General features: G+C 38.7%; 2 long non-coding RNA genes across 4 annotated transcripts in view; one reads left to right on the top strand and one right to left on the bottom strand.

The window, feature by feature from the left end:
• Positions 1-3693: 3693 nt before the first annotated feature.
• Positions 3694-7470, bottom strand: LOC130366993 (uncharacterized). Its single transcript, XR_008892035.1, has 4 exons — positions 7011-7470; positions 5951-5993; positions 4401-4469; positions 3694-3809 (listed from the first exon to the last, which is right to left on the bottom strand). It is a non-coding gene; the product is annotated as an uncharacterized LOC130366993 (long non-coding RNA).
• A 2878-nt stretch (positions 7471-10348) lies between these two features.
• The window catches only part of LOC130366992 (uncharacterized), a 63221-nt gene continuing 47920 nt past the window's right edge, over positions 10349-25649 (top strand). For 2 of the 3 annotated variants that reach the window (XR_008892034.1, XR_008892032.1), the window contains exons 1-2: positions 10349-10473; positions 17001-17115. This is a non-coding gene — a long non-coding RNA (uncharacterized LOC130366992). Of the gene's footprint in view, positions 10474-11000; positions 11061-17000; positions 17116-25649 lie in introns of all 3 variants that reach the window. The other variant, XR_008892033.1, reaches the window with a different exon arrangement.

The following is a 25649-nucleotide window of genomic DNA, read 5'->3' as shown; positions in this document are numbered from 1 at the left end:
CATCCTTTCTAATGCTGCCTCCAACTTCTCATCTGTATCTGTTATCCTCCTTGCCCTCAGCATTTGGCTGAAGGGCAAGGAGTTAACCATAGGCCTTGGGTGACTACTTTCAAATTTCAACAACATATTGCAGTCCGTGGGCTTAATATACAAATCCGTTGTTAAATGACCGCCTACAACATTCACCAGTACATCTAAGAAGCTGACAGACCGAAAAGAATGTGTAAGAGTAAATTGGATGCTGGGAGTCACATTATTTAGGTATTCTTTAAACGAGAGTAATTCAGACACTCCCCCACTCCAGATGAGGAAGATGTCGTCTATGTATCGCCACCACCCCAGGACATGCCTGAAGTGGTGCGACACATAGACGTACATCTCCTCAAAATGCGCCATATATATATTAGCGTAAGTTGGCGCAGTGTTACTCCCCATTGCGGTTCCTCTTTTCTGTAAAAAAAATTCATCATTGAATAAAAAATAGTTATTCTCCAAGACCAACCGCAATAGGGAGATAAGAAACTCAGTATCATCTGGAGAAAAGTCTGCCTTTGTCAAACAACTAGTAACAGCCTCTACACCCCCATCGTGTTGGATGGAGGTGTAGAGGCTCACGACATCAAAGGAGGCAATGATAACATCATTTGGCAACTGAATATCCTTAATTTTATCCAAAAAGTCAGTAGTATCCCTGATGTATGATCTTGTATTTACAGCAAAGGGACGCAGTACTCTATCTAGAAACACCGAGATACGTGATGTAATAGAATTGGTGCCCGAGACGATAGGCCGCCCCGGGGGATCCACTAGACTCTTGTGAATCTTAGGTAATAGATATAATAACGGTGTTACCGGAAAGAGCACTGTAAGAAATTTCTTAGTATCCTCATCAATGATGCCAGCCCCCACAGCACTGTTCAGGATTATTTGTATCTTCCTTTCAATATCAAATTTGGGGTCATGTGTAAGTCTCTCATATACCAATCCATCGTTTAACTGTCTCTCAGCCTCCCTAATATATTGGGTCTTGTCCATCACCACGATCGCTCCCCCTTTATCAGCAGGTTTAATTATGAGATCGCGGTCATGGGCAAGCTCCAGTACAGAATCCAACTCCCCACGTGTAATGTTAGGATGTTTAAGGCGAGCATTCCTATTCCTCAAAGTAAGGAAATCTTGTTTAACACATTGCTCAAAGGTATTAATTGCATGTGACTCAAATGGCGGATTAAAATCACTTACATTTCTCAGGCCCAATGGTTGTAACTTCAAACTGCCTGTATTACTGGAAACAAGAGTAGCATTAGAATGAGTGACAGATTGATCAATATTCGTAACCTCCCTATTCTTAGTGGCAAACCAAACTTTCAATTTAATACGACGTAAAAATTGACTAAAGTCCAATTCAAGTTGGAACCAGTCCGTAAGTGAACTAGGACAAAAATTTAAACCCTTATTTAACACTTTAAGTTGGTCTGCAGAGAGTTCCTTGGAGGAAATGTTCACAACGGTTTTTAATTCTTCCTCTGTCTCCCCCGTTGGGGTTTCACATCCCTGCGATTCCTGGTTCTTATACCGTCGTTTGTGTTTCCTCCCGCCCCTCCTTGGGCATCTCCTGTAGGGCCCTGGCCTAAAAAAGTTGGAAGGTGATCATCCTGTGGTGCGGATTGTCCATTGGCGGGATTCTTATCCTCAGTAGGTTCTCCACCTGAAAAGGATTTACCCTTTTTATTGCGTCTAAAATTCATATAGGATGTGTTCCAATTGTATACTCTTCCCGAGTTATAGTCCTGTACATCCCTGTACCATTTCCGCTTTTTATTGGTCTCCAATTCGCTCCTATGTCTAGACAAAAAATCTTTCTGTTTGCCAATAAAGGAGTCAAAATCATTTTCAAGTAGGATCTTCCTTAAAGTATTCTCCAATTCACACACAGTTTTTTTAGTATTATTAACATCCTGCTGTAGAAATTCAATTTGTAACATAATGAGATCTAGGGCATATTTGTTAGTAATAGCTTCATATTTATTTCTATAGTCCATGTCATGTACATAGGCATTATCCGTAGGGTGTGTCCTTAACCCTCTGGGTATCCTTTTAGCCTTAAAATATTCAACCAACATTGTCAGATGAAGTTGTAAACCCAGTAATTTCTTTGTATTAAATTCATAGTTACGTTGGACATCTATGCCCGAAGGAGTGTGTAAAAAAGTAGCGTCCTCAAAAACATTTCCTAAAATCCTGGATATATCAGTCTCGGTATATGTAAAGACACCATTATTCATATTAGAGTTGTTCCTACCAGAACTGGCAGTAGAAGGATCATGCGTAGTTTCCATCTTGATCGAAGCTGGGTGCTCGCTCATAAACCGCAATCCAGTAATAGAAGAAGAACAGCACAGCCAAATTGAAGAAAAAATAATAATCGTAAGGGGGTGCACGCAGCTCCTGGATCCTTGGTTAGGGGATCATCGTTCAAACAGAAGAAAAATCTTGTCCACAGCACCAAAGTTCATGAAAAAATATGTGTTTTTATTCCATAAAAGGTGTCATTACAACAGCGACGTTTCAGTCAGCTCAACCTGACCTTTCTCAAGCATCACACAACCAGTGCTAACCATATCTTTATAGAGGCACCAATTACAAATGGTACCAATTAATGTGCAAAACCAATCATTAAATAAAGTGCAAATGCATAGTGTAAACAATCCAAAAAATATATGCACATAAGTAATAAAGTACAAAACCAAAAAAAATACAAAAGTGAGACTTATACACAATACAGTGCAATAAATACATTAGGATAAACACTAATTGTGTTTAATGAATGAAGTGACACACATGTGTAATCAGACATACAGGGTTAAAAAGGTGGGGGAACACACACTCACCGGATGACAAAGTATATCCACGCTATTACAGTATTCGGCATCAGGAAGTAACAACAGCGCCTGCGCGCCTCGTTCCAAGAGCGTCTCGTGTGGCAAGTAGATCTAGGCCAATCAGCGGATGGCGTCCAGGTGTCCATGGCGACGCGCCGCGAAATCCAACGCATGCGTACATCACCACGAGACGACCTGCGCCATCTTGAGTGTGGGAAACCAGCCTCTCATATCTCAAAAAGGAACAAACTGAGAAAATAGTAAATCTCTATCAAATACGACTACCAGGTGGCGGTATAAGGTCCTAGTCCCCTGCAGCCATCGTATCATACACACTCAGGAGGTCTGCACTCATGTGTATCGCCAGCATCCGGCTTTCGGAGGCCAGAAACGCACAGTGTGCACGCGACCCACATCTCCACACTTCGTATGAAGGTGTGTGGTCACAGCACCCAGTTATGCCGACCACCCTAGGACCCTCTTGGTCCATAAACCACACACAAGATCACACAGTCAGGGACATTTGGACCTACCTGGTGTCTAATATCAAAAATAATAACCAAAATGAACAGAACAAAATAAAGAAATAAAAAAATAATAAAAAAATAAAATAAAAAACTTGAAATTAAAAAAAAGTGATAATAATAACAAAAAGTATTTTATACAAAAAAAGAAAAGTATAATAAAAATATAAATTATATGATACAAAATGAAATAAAAAATTAAAAATAAAAAATAAAAAAAATTTTTTAAAAAAATAAAGAGAATTTTTAATTAGACTGGAGGCTGTACCACAACGCCACACTACATCGCCACATAAGAGACTCAAGAAACTCACATCAATAGTCAATCTACAATGTTTTATTAATAAAACTATAACAATTATTATAGTCATCAGGTGAGTGTTCAGTATATCCCAAAGTCCACCTAAAAAACAAGAGAGAAGACAAGTTAAAAAGATAGAATATAGAATATACATTTTTATGCTAGCACTGATAATGTAAAGTTACCAAGTACTTATAAATCCAGATATCAAAGGAACAGGATTACTGATTGACTACTCTGTGTGGAGTTTTAAATTCTACATTCAAACCAGCCGGTTTGAGAGACCCCAATTTGAAGATCCATTTAAGTTCAAGTTTTTTCAGCATCGCCTGTCTGTCCCCACCTCGTTTGAGTGGAGGGACATGATCGACGATGATGAACCTCAACTCTTTTTCCGTATGTCCCATAGTAGAAAAATGGCTTGAGACAGGTAAATCCATTTTTTTCTTTCGTATAGTGTACCTATGTTGGTTCATGCGCGTTTTGAAATCCCATGTGGTCTCCCCAACATATAGGAGACCACATGGGCACCAAAGCACATAAACCACATAGGCGCTATCGCATGTAAGATAATGTCTGATAGGAAAAGTATGTCCATTTTTGGGATGTACAAAATTATTGCCCTTACACATCAAGCTACAGTTAACACAGCGTCTACAAGGGAAGCTACCCTTATTCATAGTTGTTAAATACCTCTGAGTGCCCACTTGTCTCTGTGATATATCCGCCTTCACCAGTTTATCCTTTAGATTAGTCTGTCTTCTATATGACATGAGAGGAAAAGTATTAAGTTCAGGAATATCAAAACAGCTCTGTAGTATAGGCCAATGCTTCCTAATAACTCTACTTATAGCAGTAGAGTCCTCACTATATGTTGTCACAAAGGGAACTCTTGTCTCCTCTCTATTCCTCCTTTCTGGTATCCTCTCCATCTGTTTTACATAGGTTTTGTGTCTTTCTACCAACCTCCTAGGATAGCCCCTTTTGATAAAGTTACTGGCCATCCTTTCTAATGCTGCCTCCAACTTCTCATCTGTATCTGTTATCCTCCTTGCCCTCAGCATTTGGCTGAAGGGCAAGGAGTTAACCATAGGCCTTGGGTGACTACTTTCAAATTTCAACAACATATTGCAGTCCGTGGGCTTAATATACAAATCCGTTGTTAAATGACCGCCTACAACATTCACCAGTACATCTAAGAAGCTGACAGACCGAAAATAATGTGTAAGAGTAAATTGGATGCTGGGAGTCACATTATTTAGGTATTCTTTAAACGAGAGTAATTCAGACACTCCCCCACTCCAGATGAGGAAGATGTCGTCTATGTATCGCCACCACCCCAGGACATGCCTGAAGTGGTGCGACACATAGACGTACATCTCCTCAAAATGCGCCATATATATATTAGCGTAAGTTGGCGCAGTGTTACTCCCCATTGCGGTTCCTCTTTTCTGTAAAAAAAATTCATCATTGAATAAAAAATAGTTATTCTCCAAGACCAACCGCAATAGGGAGATAAGAAACTCAGTATCATCTGGAGAAAAGTCTGCCTTTGTCAAACAACTAGTAACAGCCTCTACACCCCCATCGTGTTGGATGGAGGTGTAGAGGCTCACGACATCAAAGGAGGCAATGATAACATCATTTGGCAACTGAATATCCTTAATTTTATCCAAAAAGTCAGTAGTATCCCTGATGTATGATCTTGTATTTACAGCAAAGGGACGCAGTACTCTATCTAGAAACACCGAGATACGTGATGTAATAGAATTGGTGCCCGAGACGATAGGCCGCCCCGGGGGATCCACTAGACTCTTGTGAATCTTAGGTAATAGATATAATAACGGTGTTACCGGAAAGAGCACTGTAAGAAATTTCTTAGTATCCTCATCAATGATGCCAGCCCCCACAGCACTGTTCAGGATTATTTGTATCTTCCTTTCAATATCAAATTTGGGGTCATGTGTAAGTCTCTCATATACCAATCCATCGTTTAACTGTCTCTCAGCCTCCCTAATATATTGGGTCTTGTCCATCACCACGATCGCTCCCCCTTTATCAGCAGGTTTAATTATGAGATCGCGGTCATGGGCAAGCTCCAGTACAGAATCCAACTCCCCACGTGTAATGTTAGGATGTTTAAGGCGAGCATTCCTATTCCTCAAAGTAAGGAAATCTTGTTTAACACATTGCTCAAAGGTATTAATTGCATGTGACTCAAATGGCGGATTAAAATCACTTACATTTCTCAGGCCCAATGGTTGTAACTTCAAACTGCCTGTATTACTGGAAACAAGAGTAGCATTAGAATGAGTGACAGATTGATCAATATTCGTAACCTCCCTATTCTTAGTGGCAAACCAAACTTTCAATTTAATACGACGTAAAAATTGACTAAAGTCCAATTCAAGTTGGAACCAGTCCGTAAGTGAACTAGGACAAAAATTTAAACCCTTATTTAACACTTTAAGTTGGTCTGCAGAGAGTTCCTTGGAGGAAATGTTCACAACGGTTTTTAATTCTTCCTCTGTCTCCCCCGTTGGGGTTTCACATCCCTGCGATTCCTGGTTCTTATACCGTCGTTTGTGTTTCCTCCCGCCCCTCCTTGGGCATCTCCTGTAGGGCCCTGGCCTAAAAAAGTTGGAAGGTGATCATCCTGTGGTGCGGATTGTCCATTGGCGGGATTCTTATCCTCAGTAGGTTCTCCACCTGAAAAGGATTTACCCTTTTTATTGCGTCTAAAATTCATATAGGATGTGTTCCAATTGTATACTCTTCCCGAGTTATAGTCCTGTACATCCCTGTACCATTTCCGCTTTTTATTGGTCTCCAATTCGCTCCTATGTCTAGACAAAAAATCTTTCTGTTTGCCAATAAAGGAGTCAAAATCATTTTCAAGTAGGATCTTCCTTAAAGTATTCTCCAATTCACACACAGTTTTTTTAGTATTATTAACATCCTGCTGTAGAAATTCAATTTGTAACATAATGAGATCTAGGGCATATTTGTTAGTAATAGCTTCATATTTATTTCTATAGTCCATGTCATGTACATAGGCATTATCCGTAGGGTGTGTCCTTAACCCTCTGGGTATCCTTTTAGCCTTAAAATATTCAACCAACATTGTCAGATGAAGTTGTAAACCCAGTAATTTCTTTGTATTAAATTCATAGTTACGTTGGACATCTATGCCCGAAGGAGTGTGTAAAAAAGTAGCGTCCTCAAAAACATTTCCTAAAATCCTGGATATATCAGTCTCGGTATATGTAAAGACACCATTATTCATATTAGAGTTGTTCCTACCAGAACTGGCAGTAGAAGGATCATGCGTAGTTTCCATCTTGATCGAAGCTGGGTGCTCGCTCATAAACCGCAATCCAGTAATAGAAGAAGAACAGCACAGCCAAATTGAAGAAAAAATAATAATCGTAAGGGGGTGCACGCAGCTCCTGGATCCTTGGTTAGGGGATCATCGTTCAAACAGAAGAAAAATCTTGTCCACAGCACCAAAGTTCATGAAAAAATATGTGTTTTTATTCCATAAAAGGTGTCATTACAACAGCGACGTTTCAGTCAGCTCAACCTGACCTTTCTCAAGCATCACACAACCAGTGCTAACCATATCTTTATAGAGGCACCAATTACAAATGGTACCAATTAATGTGCAAAACCAATCATTAAATAAAGTGCAAATGCATAGTGTAAACAATCCAAAAAATATATGCACATAAGTAATAAAGTACAAAACCAAAAAAAATACAAAAGTGAGACTTATACACAATACAGTGCAATAAATACATTAGGATAAACACTAATTGTGTTTAATGAATGAAGTGACACACATGTGTAATCAGACATACAGGGTTAAAAAGGTGGGGGAACACACACTCACCGGATGACAAAGTATATCCACGCTATTACAGTATTCGGCATCAGGAAGTAACAACAGCGCCTGCGCGCCTCGTTCCAAGAGCGTCTCGTGTGGCAAGTAGATCTAGGCCAATCAGCGGATGGCGTCCAGGTGTCCATGGCGACGCGCCGCGAAATCCAACGCATGCGTACATCACCACGAGACGACCTGCGCCATCTTGAGTGTGGGAAACCAGCCTCTCATATCTCAAAAAGGAACAAACTGAGAAAATAGTAAATCTCTATCAAATACGACTACCAGGTGGCGGTATAAGGTCCTAGTCCCCTGCAGCCATCGTATCATACACACTCAGGAGGTCTGCACTCATGTGTATCGCCAGCATCCGGCTTTCGGAGGCCAGAAACGCACAGTGTGCACGCGACCCACATCTCCACACTTCGTATGAAGGTGTGTGGTCACAGCACCCAGTTATGCCGACCACCCTAGGACCCTCTTGGTCCATAAACCACACACAAGATCACACAGTCAGGGACATTTGGACCTACCTGGTGTCTAATATCAAAAATAATAACCAAAATGAACAGAACAAAATAAAGAAATAAAAAAATAATAAAAAAATAAAATAAAAAACTTGAAATTAAAAAAAAGTGATAATAATAACAAAAAGTATTTTATACAAAAAAAGAAAAGTATAATAAAAATATAAATTATATGATACAAAATGAAATAAAAAATAAAAAATTAAAAATTTTTTTTAAAAAAATAAAGAGAATTTTTAATTAGACTGGAGGCTGTACCACAACGCCACACTACATCGCCACATAAGAGACTCAAGAAACTCACATCAATAGTCAATCTACAATGTTTTATTAATAAAACTATAACAATTATTATAGTCATCAGGTGAGTGTTCAGTATATCCCAAAGTCCACCTAAAAAACAAGAGAGAAGACAAGTTAAAAAGATAGAATATAGAATATACATTTTTATGCTAGCACTGATAATGTAAAGTTACCAAGTACTTATAAATCCAGATATCAAAGGAACAGGATTACTGATTGACTACTCTGTGTGGAGTTTTAAATTCTACATTCAAACCAGCCGGTTTGAGAGACCCCAATTTGAAGATCCATTTAAGTTCAAGTTTTTTCAGCATCGCCTGTCTGTCCCCACCTCGTTTGAGTGGAGGGACATGATCGACGATGATGAACCTCAACTCTTTTTCCGTATGTCCCATAGTAGAAAAATGGCTTGAGACAGGTAAATCCATTTTTCTATGTCCTATACATAGAACAGATCAGTATTAGCAATCATGGTATTGCTATGAATAGTCCCTTATGGGGACTATTCAAGTGTAAAAAAAAATTTGTAAAAAATGTAAAAGTAAAAGTAAGAAAAAAGTGAAAAATCCCCTCCCCCAATAAAAAAGTAAAACGTCCGTTTTTTCCTATTTTACCTCCAAAAAGTGTAAAAAACATTTTTATAGACATATTTGGTATTGCCGCGTGCGTAAATGTCCGAACTATTAAAATAAAATGTTAATGATCCCGTACGGTGAACGGCGTGAACGTAAAAAAAAAAAGTCCAAAATTCCTACTTTTTTAATACATTTTATTAAAAAAAAATTATAAAAAATGTATTAAAAGTTTTTTATATGCAAATGTGGTATCAAAAAAAAAGTACAGATCATGGCGCAAAAAATGAGCCCCCATACCGCCGCTTATACGGAAAAATAAAAAAGTTAGAGGTCATCAAAATAAAGGGATTATAAACTTACTAATTTGGTTAAAAAGTTTGTGATTTTTTTTAAGCGCAACAATAATATAAAAGTATATAATAATGGGTATCATTTTAATCGTATTGACCCTCAGAATAAAGAACACATGTAATTTTTACCATAAATTGTACGGCGTGAAAACGAAACCTTCCAAAATTAGCAAAATTGCGTTTTTCGTTTTAATTTCCCCACAAAAATAGTGTTTTTTGGTTGCGCCATACATTTTATGATATAATGAGTGATGTCATTACAAAGGAAAACTGGTCGCGCAAAAAACAAGCCCTCATACTAGTCTGTGGATGAAAATATAAAAGAGTTATGATTTTTAGAAGGCGAGGAGGAAAAAATGAAAACGTAAAAATTAAATTGTCTGAGTCCTTAAGGCCAAAATGGGCTGAGTCCTTAAGGGGTTAAGGGGTTAAAAAAAAAAAAAACTTTAACATATCCTAGAGACATGTAAAAAGTTTGATCCTTAGTGTTCAGAACCCCCGATCATTAAAACAAGTGGGAGAAATTGCGCGCCAAACACATTTACTCCACACACTGTCCAGACGACAATAAGCTAAATTCAAGCTATACCAGAATGACACTTTTGGCATCTATCATGCTTAAAGAGACTCTAAAGACTCATTCAGCATATGGCCAAGAGAATTTTCTGGAGCATACACTTAATGTATGAATATTAACACATTCATATAAAGAAATTCAATAACAAGGCAATACAGTCATAAATACAGAGACTTGGTAAATAGCACAGATAATGTACCTTTTGCCCAGGTACCAAAGTAAGTTTCTGAGTAAAAAAAAGGGTAAAGGGTTACGCCATGTTCAAAAAACAATTTTGAGGCTTATTGCCTTAGCATAATAAAAACATAGGGGGAGATTTATGAAAATCTGTCCAGAGGAAAACTTGCTGAGTTGCCCATAGCAACCAATCAAATAACTTCTTTCATTTTTCAGAGGCCTTTTCAAAAAGGAAAGATTGGTTGCCATGGGCAACTCAGCAGCTTTTCCTCTGGACAGGTTTTGATAAATCTCCCCCTATGTTTTGAAATTATTACCATTTTTTTTCGAAGTCACCACATGATAAAGGCAGTACTATTACTCAAGGTTATTTGGTAAATATGTCAAGATAGATTATTTCTTTATTTTTATTGTTTTTACGTTTCTGTGTATTTTCCCCAGAGTTGCAGCATGAATTATTTCAATTATTCTGGCATACTAGCGGTTTACTGAAATCATATTACATTAAATGATAGGTATTCTATAATATATTGCTGGATCTTACAGAGTTACAGGCAAAAAGAAACCCATTGTAAAAACATTTCTACATATATAATTTCAGCTAAATGACTATGACTCTATCGTCTCACAAAAGGCTTACCATATGGAATAATTTAGCAGCAGGTTATCAGAATGAAAAACACAATATGGTAAACTTTAACATTTACTGCAGAGATCTTATGGGTATTACTAGCTTCATGTAAAACCCTCTTTGAACTGATTTGTGGGATTAATTATTTTACCCCATTTGTTCCTTTTACTATAAATCAAAGAAGTAAATACTGTAGGTACCCTAGGAGACAAGTATCATTGTGTGCTGAATAGTAAATGCTGAGCTTAAATGTACAAATATACTCCACAGTGCTGAACATCAGATACCTTCCAGCATAAAGAGGGCTTTTAAATCCCCAGGATATATCAGGTATATATATCACAAAATAAATTATATATTGCCATCAGAATGTAAACCTGTATTTATAAAAGTGTTTAAAAAAATCATTTCTGAATGATTCTAAAATGAATGGTCTGAAATTACAGGTAAGAAGCAAAACATGTTGATGCTTTAACTTATACAAATATGCCTGTCTCTATTCAAATCTGCTAGGGTGTTGTAGTTGTTGCTTTGGATACATACAAGATCTCCAAAACACCCCGCCTTTGAATGAAATTAGAAATAGACATGCTGACATTATACACTCTTAGTAATGCAACCCAGGTTTTAGGCCTTTACGTTAAAGAAATCATATTTCAATATGGCATGAAGATAATAAAGTTTTCAAAGTTTGAACGTGCATAAAAAGGACTTTTTTAAAATTCCCATGAAGAAATCATTTGTTGCAGATTGTGGTTTTTCAGGTTACCTAGTACCCTATTGACTGCTTGAATGACCACCATGTGATCATAGATAAACAACAACTGTACTGAAGTCATCTCCTGTAGGTCTATTTTCTAAAAAAAATACATACAGTAGGCATTTAGATAGGGGCAGCCTGTGCAACCACAATCATCACACCCACAGATGTACTGAATGTGCTCAAAAGCAAAACTGACAGACGGCTCCGGAGCAGACCCATTCTTAGCCTCCATTTCTTATATGTTACTCGCTGGCTTCGTGCAAATGGAGACAGAATCCTGCATTCTCAGCATCCCTGCTTTCATTACCTCTGCTTCGATATTACCAGAAACAGAGTGTTTTAATGTCCTTTAAGAATATTTAGAAGGTGGGTGGGCATACCAAGGCTGTGTTTACATGGTGCATTTTTTTCCATATTTTTGATGCCTTTTTCCAGTGATTTTCCCTAATTTTGGCAAAATCCTAGAAAATATAGAGCAATTTTAAAGCGATTTGTTCCATCAAAATGCAAAGAAAAAAGGCACAGTGTGAACACAACCTAAAGCAAACTGCAGCATAACAATAAAGCAATTAAACAAGAGCAAAGACACTGAAAATCACAATGTTTGATATGCTATTCACCAGGGCCATAGATGGCGAAGATTAAAATTGTTAATATGCATTTCAACATGAGTTTAACATGGTGGAAAACAGATTTTTTCATATGAACTGGCTCCAGAAAGTTAAACAGATTTGTAAATTACTTAAAATCTTAATCCTTCCAGCACTTAATAGCTGCTGTATACTACAGAGGAAGTTGTATAGTTCTTTTCTGTCTGACAACAATGCTCTCTGCTGCCACCTCTGTTCTTGTCCGGAACTGTCCAGAGTGGGAGCAAATCTTCATAGCAAACCTATCCTACGCTGGACAGTTCCTGACACAGGCCAAGGTATCAGCAGAGAGCATTGTGGTCAGACAAAAAAGAACAAATCAACTTCCTGTAGAGCATACAGCAGCTGATAAGTAATGGAAGGATTAAGATTTCTTAATAGAAACCATTTACAAATCTGTTTAACTTTCTGGCACCAGTTAATTTGAAAAATAAATAAATAAATGTTTTCCACTGGAGTACCCCTTTAAAGCTATCCTCTTTTCTCATTCCTGATGAACTTTCACCAAAACCTACTGGCTGAATGCTAGCAAAAATAATAAAAGTTCTATGGTTAGGATGAAAAGCATTCTGCCAACATCTTCAGGGTAAACAAGTGCTTGGAGTTGAATTTAAAGGGGTACTCCGGTGGAAAAAAAAATTCTAATTAGCTGGTGGCAGAAAGTTGAACAGATTTGTAAATAATATTTTCAAACAGTAACCAACCCCCTCAAGACTAGTATCAGTTACCTGATACATAGATGAAAAAAATAATAATAGTAAATAGCTGGATCGTGCTTCAATTAACCTCTTAAGGACCCAGGATGTATAGGTACGTCCTGGGTCCCGGTCCTGCGATATAACGCGGGGTCACACGGTGACCCCGCATCATATCGCGGCGGGCCCGGCGTCATAGTGAAGCTGGGACCTCTAATAGCGCGCGGCACTGATCGCTGTGCCGCACGCTATTAACCCTTTAGTCGCGCGCTCAAAGCTGAGCCGCGCGGCTAAAAACGAAAGTGAAAGTTGCCGGTTAGCTCCGGGAGCTGTTCGGGATCGCCGCGGTATAATCGCGGCATCCCGAACAGCTGTACCACAGGAGGAGGTCTTCTTACCTTCTCCTGTGCTGTCCGATCGCCGAATGAATGCTTCAAGCCTGAGATGCAGGCTTGAGCATTCAATCGCTGAAAACACTGATTGATCCATTCCTATGGAAATGGATCAATCAGTGTAAAAGATCAGTTAATGCAATGTTATAGCCCCCTATAGGAGCTATAATATGGCATAAAAAAAGTGTAAAAAAAATCATTAACCCTTTCAATTATCCCTTCCCCTAATAAAAGTTTGAATCACCCGGCATTTCCAAGAATAAAAAAACATTATGTAAATAATGATAAAAATAAACATATGTGGTATTGCCGCGTGCGAAAATGTCCGAATTATAAAAATATACCACTTTTTAAACCACTCGTTCAATGGCGTAAGCGGGAAAAAATTCCAAAGTCCAAAATAGCGCACTTTTGATCACTTTTTATACCACAAAAAAGTGAATAAAAAGTGATCAAAAAGTCTGATCAGAACAAAAATGGTACTGCTAAAAACTTCAGATGACGTTGCAAAAAATGAGCCCTCATAACGCCCTGAACACAGAAAAATAAAAAAGTTATAGGGGTCAAAATATGACCATTTTAAACGTATAAATTTTCCTGCATGTATTCAGGATTTTTTTCTGAAGTGATACAAAATCAAACCTATACAAGTAGGGTATCATTTTAACCGTATGGACCTACAGAATAAAGATAAGGTATCATTTTTGCCGAAAAATGTACTGCGTAAAAACGGAAGCCCCCAAAACTTACAAAATAGTGTTTTTTCGTCAATTTTGTCACACATTGATTTTTTTTCCCGTTTCGCCATAGATTTTTGGGTAAAATGACTAATGTCATTACAAAGTAGAATTAGTGACGCAAAAAATAAGCCATCATATAGAATTTTAGGTGAAAATTTTTAAGAGTTATGATTTTTTAAAGTTAATGTGAAAAAATTAAAAATTTAAAAACGGAAAAAGCCCGGGTCCTTAAGGGGTTAAAGGATACAATTTTATTAAAATGTATAAAATATCAATTGTTGCAACTTGACCACATGGCACAGGGCCCTTGTGCCGAGGAAAAGAGATATACGTGCTTGAACATACAAATACAATAAGAGCAAACACCGATATTTAGCATTAGCATAAAAATAAATAAAATGGTGTCACTTTCGATAATCCGACAACTAATAGTCCAGAAATGTATTAAAGTCCCGTAAATGATATGGGATCCTGATATATTAAGAGAGATGGGAAGGTTATACTTACCAGCCTGCTATAAGTCCCACTGTATCGTCACCTGAGGATAAATAGTGAGGTCCGTAAGTCTCGGGTAGTATAAGACCCTGGCATGCGTCACCGCGGCGGTCTGACTGCCACAGACCAGTTTATGTGGAAGCCGCTCCCGGGATCTCTAGCTGTAGTTGGAATCTAGTGGTGAACAAGTGCAGACCTCGTAATATCCTGATGGGGTGGTGTCCCAGTACCGCATTCTATACGGTACTTGTTTGTTTATGGGTCCCCATAGCCCGAGTCCCAAGGACGTAGGGATTCCTATTAATCTAGTCTACTCCTAGTCGCCTCTATTCTAGTATATAATTAGCAATTTATGCATAGTTTAATGTAAATAGCATAATATATGTAAATAAATGGTTAATTACTTGTTTCTATGGCGTCGCAGGGCCTTCGGGTCATGTGATGCGTTCCAAGCCTCACTCTGGATGCGTTCCAGGCCTCACTTTGGTATTTCTAGCCTCGTTTTGGTATTATTATGTGTAAAGGAAGTCAGATGATCACCCAGAAGCCTGTGTGACGGTGAGTGACAGCTGACCTTGGACCTATCAAATTAGGCTCCGCCCCTGTCCATATAAGAGACTCTTGCTCCTGTGCTCTTGATGAGAGAAGACCTGTACAGCAGTAATCGCAGTGAGTTAGGCCTGAGCCTTGCAGCAACGGCTGAACAATTATAGTTATAGAGTGTATCAATCCCCAAACACTCTGCGGGACTACCGGACCTAATCTACCCCTAAATCCGGACGGATCCACGCACAAATTACCTTGATTCTATTAACCTGCAAAAGACGAAAGGTCCACAGCAACTGTCAGTCATTGAAGTCTATACAAGTGTATTACAGAGACTGTTACTGTATTCTGAATGTACCGCAAGTTCAAGAGTAAAGTTTACTTCAGTTCAAGTTTAACTCCAGTGTGAACCTTCAGTCATTATCTGCATACGCCTGTCGTTTCTGGGAAGGCCGGCGATAGGCCGAAGCTATAGGTGGGTATAGATATCAGTAATGTAGTCGTACACCTAGATGCATTTCAGGGCTCTTATAAGTAGAACACAGCCCTTTCCTCAGTAGGCATGTATGACACATGCCTACTGAGGAAAGGGCCGCGTTCTACTTATAAGAGCCCTGAATCGCGTCTAGGTGTACAACTACATCACCGATATCTACTACCTACCTATTTTGAAGTATTGACTTCAGGTTAAACCAGAAGTATCATCTAAGTCCAACATCCAGGCAGCAATGCCAAGCGCCTGAGACGTCACACGCCATCAGGATATTACGAGGTCTGCACTTGCTCACAGCTAGATTCCAACTACAGCGAGAGATCCCGGGAGCGGCTTCCACATAAACTGGTCGGTGGCAGGCAGACCGCCGCAGTGACGCATGCCAGCGTCTTATACCACCCAAGACTTGCGGACCTCACTATTTATCCTCAGGTGACGATACAGTGGGACTTATACAAGGCTGGTAACTATAAACTACCCATCTCTCTTAATATATCAGGATCCCATATCATTTACGGGACTTTAATACATTTCTGGACTATTAGTTGCCGGATTATCGAAAGTGACACCAATTTTATTTATCTTTATATTTTTCTTTTAATGCTAAATATCGGTGTTTGCTCTTATTGTATTTGTATGTTCAAGCACGTATATCTCTGTTCCTCAGCACAAGGGCCCTGTGCAATGAGGTCAAGTTGCAACAATTGATATTTTATACATTTTAATAAAATTGTATCCTTTAATTGAAGCACAATCCAGCTATTTACTATTATTATTTTTTTTCATCTATGTATCAGGTAACTGATGCAAGTCTTGTGGGGTTGGTTACTGTTTGAAAATATTGCATTAAATTTCTAACACCTGGTGTAGGTGTACAACCTCCTTACCTCGACTAGTTAATTGTGAGCTGCACAACTCTTTGTTTTTAATAGATTTGTAAATAACTTCTATTTAAAATTCTTAATCCTTCTAGTACTTATCAGCTGCCATATACTACAGAGGAAGTTATTTTCTTTTTGAATTTCTTTTTTGTCTGACCACAGTGCTCTCTGCTGACACCTCTGTCCATGTCAGGATCTGTTCAGAGCAGGAAAGGTTTGCTATGGAGATTTGCTCATGCCCTAGACAGTTCCTCACATGGACAGAGGTGTCAGCAGAGAGCACTGTGGTCAGACAGAAAACAACTATACAACTTCCTCTGCAGTATACATCAGTTGATAAGTACTGAAAGGATTAAGATTTTAAATAAAAGTAATTTACAAATATGTCTAACTTTTTGGTTCCAGTTTATTTAAAAATAAAAAATTTCCACTGAAGTACCCCTTTAAGCCCATCCACTCTGGATTTAACCCACTGTTCTTTTCAGAGATGTTTGGACTTTTTGAATTCCGTGTGGAATCGGAGCTAAATTAATGCAGAGTAGCAAAATTCAGTGAAGAATTCTGGTTCTGGACAGAAAAGAAAATATTGCCCTTTTTGGACCATTTGCCTTTCAGACCAGAAAGCACCAGCAAGAAAACAGAGTGCTGACAGCAACCCAGAGAGAAAACAGAGATGGTGGGGAAGAAGATATACTACAAAATGTCCCATGTTGAGACCCTGATATCTTAGGTACATTTTATCTTTTTTTTTAATTGTTTTATTCATGTTTGGCTATTTTTTTTATTAAATATTTTTATATTCATACATTAGTATTATACAGTCACAATAAGTATATTCATTACAACACAATACACCTTTATTCCCTCTTTTCTTCCCCTCTCCCATTTAAATAAATAAATAAAATAATAATAATAATAAACATAAAAATTCTCCAATCTTCTACTTCAATACCATATTGATTACTTTGTATAATCTCTTTTTACCATTTCTAGCCATTCCCTCTTACTAGGAGGATGTGAATCAATCAATTTTCTAACAATCATAAATCTAGCACAGAATTGCATTCTATTTAATTGTTTCCTTTTTTCTCTCTGCTTAATTCTGTCTCCGGTTCATCCCCCAGTATTCCAACTGAGGGAAAGAGGGCAAGTGTCGTCTCCAATTGTTCACCTATTTCATCATATACATTGAACCAAAATTCCTATACTCTACCGCACATCCACAACATGTGTAGAATACCAGCTCCTTCTCTATCGCATTTAGTGCAGTTATTATTTGTTTTCTTCCCTATTTTCCACAAAAAAGATGGGGTATAATATAAACTATGCACTATATTAAATTGTATACACTCAGAGAGCATGAGAGTGTTGCACACCTATGGGAAAAGAGCTTCAGTATTTATTTGACTTTAAATAACAAGTAATTTAATGAATAATGCCCCCCCCCCCCCCCCCAAAAAAAAAAAAAAAAAAAACTCTGGCTACCTAGAATGGTGATATGACCATAAATGAATGAAGTATCCCACTAATGTATGTGCAAAGGCCTATGTTTATAGACTCCAAATCAACACAATATTACCCCCCCAAAAAAGCAGCTATTTGACACAAATGTAAGTACAATATATATATAAATCTTTATTGTTGCACAACAGAAAAATGTTTAATAAAACGCGTTAAAAACAGGGAGAAATACACAACAAAATGGCGGCAGTCTGGGACTATGGGCATAGTACTGATATGTAAACATACAGCAATATTGTGTACAAAAGTCACAAATTCCAGCAGCAATATTGGTACAGAATAAATATATGACTATAATAAGTGCAATATATATATATATATATATATATATATATATATATATATATCAACTGGCTAGCGAAGATGAGAAAGCAATAAAGTGCAAAGTGCAAACTATAAAGCCAGATATGCTGCTGCCTATATGAGCCCATACAAATAAAGTAGGGTGTAATAGATACCAACCACGTGGAGCTTAGAGAGTCAGGGAGTCCCAGGATGCCGCCACCCCAACAAGTGTTTCGGTCCTAAGACCTTCGTCCAGTGGTGTTGGGGTGGTGGCATCCCGGGACTCCCTGACTCTCTAAGCTCCACGTGGTTGGTATCTATTACACCCTACTTTATTTGTATGGGCTCATATAGGCAGCAGCATATCTGGCATTATAGTTTGCACTTTGCACTTTATTGCTTTGTCATCTTTGCTAGCCAGTTGATATATATATATATATATATTGCACTTATTATAGTCATATATTTACTCTATACCAATATTGCTGCTGAAATTTGTGACTTTTGTACACAATATTGCAGTATGTTTACATATCAGTACTATGCCCATTCTTTCTCTGTATTAAATCCTACTTGGTTTACAATGTATACATCATAGTCCCAGGCTTCCACCATTTTGTTGTGTATTTCTCCCTGTGTTTTTTACGGGTTTTATTAAACATTTTGCTGTTGTGCAACAATAAAGATTTATATATATTTTGTACTTACATTTGTGTCAAATAGCTCGTTTTTTGGGGGGGTAACACTATATTAAATTGGACTATTTTGTGGTTATTATTCCACGGGATCTGGTTAATCTTTTTATATATATCCTCCCACTGATTCTCCTCTGTAATTCCCAAATCCTCCCTCTATGCTCGAGAGCTACCATGTTTCAAATTTGGTTTCAGTGCATCAATCAGTGTTGAATACACACTAGACATTATTTTTCTATTTACTCTGCTTTCTATTATTTTTTTTAAATAAATTCGGGTGTATCATTAATCACAAGTCCCTTCTCCACTGTATTCCTAACAGTGCCTTCCATCCTTATATATTCAAACCAAGTTCCCATCCCAATTTCCCTTTTACCTTTTATTTCCCCCCATTCTATAAATTTACCTTTCTTCCAAACATCTTTTACCACATTAAATCCTAACTCCTGAAGCATTTTCATCTCTACCTTCCTAAAAACATCTGTGAAATATGTGTTTTCCCAAAGTGGTGTTTTATCTAACATACCTACTATTCCCAATTCATTTTTAAATAAATCCCAGGATTTAACCCAACTCTTATTATATTACCTTTCCATTTCCCCTGTTCAACTGCCCAGATTTTAATAACTGATAAATGTTGTCATAATCTCCATTTGAATTTTTAATCAGATATTCAAAAAATGTTTCTTTCCACTCTCTAATATAGTATACTTGAGCTGCCAAAAAATACTTAATAATATGTGGAAACGCCAGTCCACCTCTATCTCTGGGAAGGCACAAATATTCTATCTTTATGCAAGTCCTTTTCCTGCCCCATATATGTGAATTAAAAACTGCTATTATTTTAGGTATAGGTTCTGCTCCAAACACGTACAGGAGCTTAGGAAGAAGGATTGTTTTAATCAACGTGATCTTATCTGCCCTTGAAATTTTTAATTCCGCCCCATACTTTGGTTTTCATTTCCATTTTTTCAATCAGGCATTTCATATTCCATTTATGATATTCATTCACTTTCCATGATATCTGTATTCCTAAATAACCTAGCTGTTCATCTTTTCTTAGAATTTTAACCTTTAAGCCCGAGTACCTCCATATTCTCCTATAAGTTCCATTACTATATGTATTGACACTATTGCATTTTCCAAAAAGAGCAATATATCATCCACGTATAATGACAGTTTGTCCTCATTCCCCCCTGCTCCGAACCCACTTATTTTATCCTCCCCCCTAATTATTATTGCCAGTGGCTCCATGACCATGGCAAAGAGCAGGGGGGGAGAGGGGGCAGAGCTGTCTAGTTCCCCTAGTAAGGGAAAAGGTCTTAGATAACCCTCCATTCACAGAAATCCTTGCTACTTGGTTATTATAAAGTAGTTTAACCATATCCACAAACCTATCCCCCCCATAGGAACTCCCACTCCACCCTGTCAAATGCCTTAATTGTGTCTAAAGATAGGATGGAGTGGGAGCCCCCCTCATTCTCATTACCCAGTTGAATATTAGACAGAACCCTATGAATATTATGTTTAGCCATCCTCCACGGAAGAAAGCCACACTGATCTCCAATTAAGCCCGTTATTACCTCTTTTAGCTATGATCTTTTTGCTTTTGCTATGATCTTAACATAGGTATTTAATAATGATATGGGTCTGTACGACCCCATATCTTCTTTCTCTTTGTTCGGCTTTCATATTTAAATCCAGTGAGTTGGCCCTTTTCCAGTCCTGTATTACAAACTCTTACCAAAGCTGGAATGAGAACCTGACCATCCCCCCTCCCCAGACAAATTGTTACCCTTCATTGATCTTAATTCCAGTTCCCTTTCCATTTTTTCTCTCTGTTCATTATCTATTTTGGGGAAATCAATATTATCCCATTTTTTTCTAGTTCTTCCTTAGGGTATGTTCACACTATGGATTTCCCGCGGAATTCTGCGGGCGGAATTCCGTGCTGTGAACTTAACATTAGTGTGAATGGGTCTCCGCGAGACCCGTTCACACTACGGAATTTCAGCGGCTGTCAGTCTGAATCTCCGCTCGCTAAATTCAGCGAGCGGAGATTCCGTTCACACACTGTAGTGTGAACATACCCTTACTCTTATTCAATTCTGACCTATACAGTTCTGCATAGTATTCCTCAAATTTTCCAAATATTTTACCTCTTTCTGTACATCATTGTCCCTTTTCATCTTTTATAGCAGTTATTTTTTTCTTAACTTGTTGGTTTTGGGTTATCGCGATCAAATATTTATTTAGCTTTCCTGCCTGTACTAATCTCTGTTGTCCCATAAATAAATATTTATTTCTGTTTTTCCCCAATATATATTCATTAACTCGTCCTGTGTTTCCTGCCAGTTCTTCCTGTTCTCTGCAGAGGGATCCTCTACAGTTTTTTTCCCCGCTTCTCTTGTTGCTCTTTTCAATCCTTCTTCCTTTTTTTTTTAAAACTCTTTCTTCTTATAAATAATTTCTGTCAATGATTTCCCCTCTCAGGAAGGCCTTACTAGTTACCCACACAATTAGATATAAATTATTTTTAATCCTATCAATATCTATACGGGACATGGTCTGGCAGGTGTTATTCCAATATGAAAACCCTTTTTTGTGTGGATTCTGCATCCTTCATATATCTCTCAATCCTATCTCTCTACATAATTTTGCCAACAGTGTTTGACCTAATTTTTACCAATTTCTTTAAACCTTAACCTATCCAACTCCTCATTCATCACACAATTCAAATCACCCTGAACCAACACCGGGCATGCATCTTTAGGCAGGTAAAATTCAAATAATTTTTTTAGAATGTCACATGAGTACCGAGGGGGAATGTACAGAAATGCCAAAACACATATCAAACTATACAAAATATGAAAAAACAAATCTCCCCTCCCGATCTAATAATTTATCTTTTAATTCCCATTTTACCTTTTTGTGAAATAACACTGTGAAGCCCCTTGAACAGGAGGTAAAAATGAATGATAATAATGTGCCCACCAACTTCTTTTAACCAGGAATGCATTATCCTTTGTTAAATGGGTTTCCAATAACACAACAATCCCAGGGGCATGATTTTTCAAAACACCCATGATTGCCATGTGCTTTGCACTATCCCTCATTCCCCTTAAATTCCATACTATCACCTCAGTACTCATCTGTCACTCTTTACATCCTATTAATTTGGACCACTGTTACATTGTAAGAACAGTGTTCACTAATTAGATGATTGGAAGAAAAAAAATATTTTTTAAAAACCCCATTAACCCCTTAACCCCTTAAGGACCCAGCCATTTTACACCTCAGGACCCGGCCATTTTTTGCAATTCTGACCACTGTCACTTTAAACATTAATAACTCTGGAATGCTTTTAGTTATCATTCTGATTCCGAGATTGTTTTTTCGTGACATATTCTACTTTAACATAGTGGTAAAATTTTGTGGTATCTTGCATCCTTTCTTGGTGAAAAATCCCAAAATTTTATGAAAAATTTGAAAATTTTGCATTTTTCTAACTTTGAAGCGCTCTGCTTGTAAGGAAAATGGATATTCCAAATAATTTTTTTTATTCACATATACAATATGTCTATTTTATGTTTGCATCATAAAATTTACGTGTTTTTACTTTTGGAAGACACCAGAGGGCTTCAAAGTTCCGCAGCAATTTTAAAATTTTTCACAAAATTACCAAACTCACAATTTTTCATGGACCAGTTCAGGTTTGAAGTGGATTTGAAGGGTCTTCATATTAGAAATACCCCACAAATGACCCCATTATAAAAACTGCACCCCCCAAAGTATTCAAAATTACATTCAGTCCACATTTTAACCCTTTAGGTGTTTCACAGGAATAACAGCAAAGTGAAGGAGAAAATTCACAATCTCCATTTTTTACACTCGCATGTTCTTGTAGACCCAATTTTTGAATTTTTACAAGGGGAAAAGGGAGAAAATGTATACTTATATTTGTAGCCCAAATAAGCACATACCTCATATGTCTATGTAAAGTGTTCGGCGGGCGCAGTAGAGGGCTCAGAAGCGAAGGAGCGACAAGGGGATTTTGGAGAGTACGTTTTTTTTAAATGGTTTTTGGGGGGCATGTTGCATTTAGGAAGCCCCTATGGTGCCAGAACAGCAAAAATCCCCCACATGGCATAGCATTTTGGAAACCAGACCCCTTGAGGTACGTAACAAGGAATAAAGTGAGTCTTAATACCCCACAGGGGTTTCACGACTTTTGCATATGTAAAAAAATAAAATTTCACTAAAATGTGTGTTTCCCCCCAAATTTCACATTTTTGCAAGGTTCAATAGCAGAAAATACCCCCCAAACATTGTAACCCCATCTCTTCTGAGTATGAAGGTACCCCATAAGTTGACCTGAGGTGTACTATGGGTGAACTACAATGCTCAGAAGAGAAGGAGTCATATTTGGCTTTTTGAGAGCAAATTTTGCTCGGGGGCATGTCGCATTTAGGAAGCCCCTATGGTGCCAGGACAGCAAAAAAAAAAACACATGGCATACCATTTTGGAAACTAGACCCCTTGTGGAACGTAACAAGAAATAAAGTGAGCCTTAATACCCCACAGGGGTTTCACGACTTTTGCATACGTAAAAAAAAAAAAAAAATCACTAAAAGGTGTGTTTCCCCCCAAAATTTCACATTTTTGCAAGGGTTAATAGCAGACAATACCCCCCAAAATTTATAACCACATCTCTTCTGAGTATGGAGGTACCCCATAAGTTGACCTGAAGTGCACTATGGGCGAACTACAATGCTCAGAAGAGAAGGAGTCATATTTGGCTTTTTGAGAGCAAATTTTGCTCGGGGGGCATGTCGCATTTAGGAAGCCCCTATGGTGCCAGGACAGCAAAATAACCCCCACATGGCATACCATTTTGGAAACTAGACCCCTTGAGGAACGTAACAAGGCATAAAATGAGCATTTACCCCCACTGGTGTCTGTCATATCTTTGGAACAGTGGGCTGTACAACATTTTTAATTTGCACAGCCCACTCTTCCAAAGATCTGTCAGACACCTGTGGGGTGTAAATTCTCACTGCACCCCTCATTACATTCCGTGAGGGGTGTAGTTTCCGAAATGGGGTCACATATGGGGTTTTGTTTTTTTTGCGTTTGTCAAAACCGCTGTAACAATCAGCCACCCCTGTGCAAATCACCTCAAATGTACATGGCGCACTCTCCCTTCTGGGCCTTGTTGTGCGCCCCCAGAGCACTTTGCGCACACATATGGGGTATCTCCGTAGTCGGGAGAAATTGCGTTACAAATTTTGTGGGGCTTTTTTCCCCTTTACCTCTTGTCTAAATGAAAAGTATAGGGCAACACCAGCATGTTAGTGTAAAAAGTTTATTTTTTTACACTAACATGCTGGTGTAGACCCCAACTTCACCTTTTCATAAGGGGTGAAAGGAGAAAAGACCCCCAAGATTTGTTAGTCAATTTCTCCTGAGTAAGGCGATACCCCATATGTGGCCCTAAACTGTTGCCTTGAAATACGACAGGGCTCCGAAGTGAGAGCGCCATGCGCATTTGAGGCCTCAATTAGGGATTTGCATAGGGGTGGACATAGGGGTATTCTACGCCAGTGATTCCCAAACAGGGTGCCTCCAGCTGTTGCAAAACTCCCAGCATGCCTGGACAGTCAACGGCTGTCTGGCAATACTGGGAGTTGTTGTTTTGCAACAGCTGGAGGCTCCATTTTGGAAAGAGTGGCGTACCAGGCGTTTTTCATTTTTATTGGGGAGGGAGGGGGGCTGTGTAGGGGTATGTGTATATGTAGTGTTTTTTACTTTTTATTTTATTTTGTGGTAGTGTAGTGTAGTGTTTTTAGGGTACAGTCACACGGGCAGGGGGTTACAGCGAGTTTGAGCTGCCGCGCAAAATTTGCTGCATCGCAAACTTGCAGCCCGATACTCACTGTAAGCCCCCTGCCCATGTGAATGTACCCTGTACATTCACAGGGGGGGACCTCCAGCTGTTGCAAAACTACTACTCCCAGCATGCCTGAGAATGTTTGGGAGTTGTGGTTTTGCAACAGCTGGAGGCACACGGGTTGGGAAACACTGAGTTAGGAAACAATGTTTCCCAACCAGTGTGCCTCCAGCTGTTGCAAAACCAAAACTCCCAAACATTCTCAGGCATGCTGGGAGTAGTAGTTCGGCAACATCTTTAGAGCCAGATGTTGCCGAACTACAACTCCCAGCATGCTTGGAGTTGTAGTTTTGCAACATCTGGAGGACTACAGTTTGCAGACCACTAATACAGTGGTTCCCAATCTGTGCCCTTCCAGATGTTGCAAAACTAGAACTCCCAGTATGCCAAAACTGTCCAGGCATGCTGGGAGTTGTAGTTCTGCAACATCTGAAGGGCCAGATGTTACAAAACTACAACTCCCAGCATGCCTGGACAGTAAGGGCATGCTGAGGATGTGTAGTTTTGCAACATCTGGAAGGGCACTGTGGTCTCCAAACTGTGGACCTCCAGATGTTGCAAAACTGCAACTCCCAGCATGCCCAGACGCCAAGGGCTGTCTGGGCATGCTGGGAGTTGTAGTTTACAGGGTCCTATTACAGCAATGCATGTCGCTTTACGGTGACGTGCATTGCTGTAAAGGGCCCGACCGCGGCTGAAGATATACTCACCTGTCGCCGCCGCCGTCTTCCTCGCCGGGATCCGGGTCTTCAGGGACGAGGTAAGTACCGGGGCCGGTCCCCAGCACTCCCCCGTCCCCCGCCGCGTCCTCCG

This window comes from Hyla sarda, chromosome 4 (assembly GCF_029499605.1).
Source record: "Hyla sarda isolate aHylSar1 chromosome 4, aHylSar1.hap1, whole genome shotgun sequence".
Classification (NCBI taxonomy): domain Eukaryota; kingdom Metazoa; phylum Chordata; class Amphibia; order Anura; family Hylidae; genus Hyla; species Hyla sarda.
This window is presented reverse-complemented; position numbering and strand designations above follow the sequence as displayed.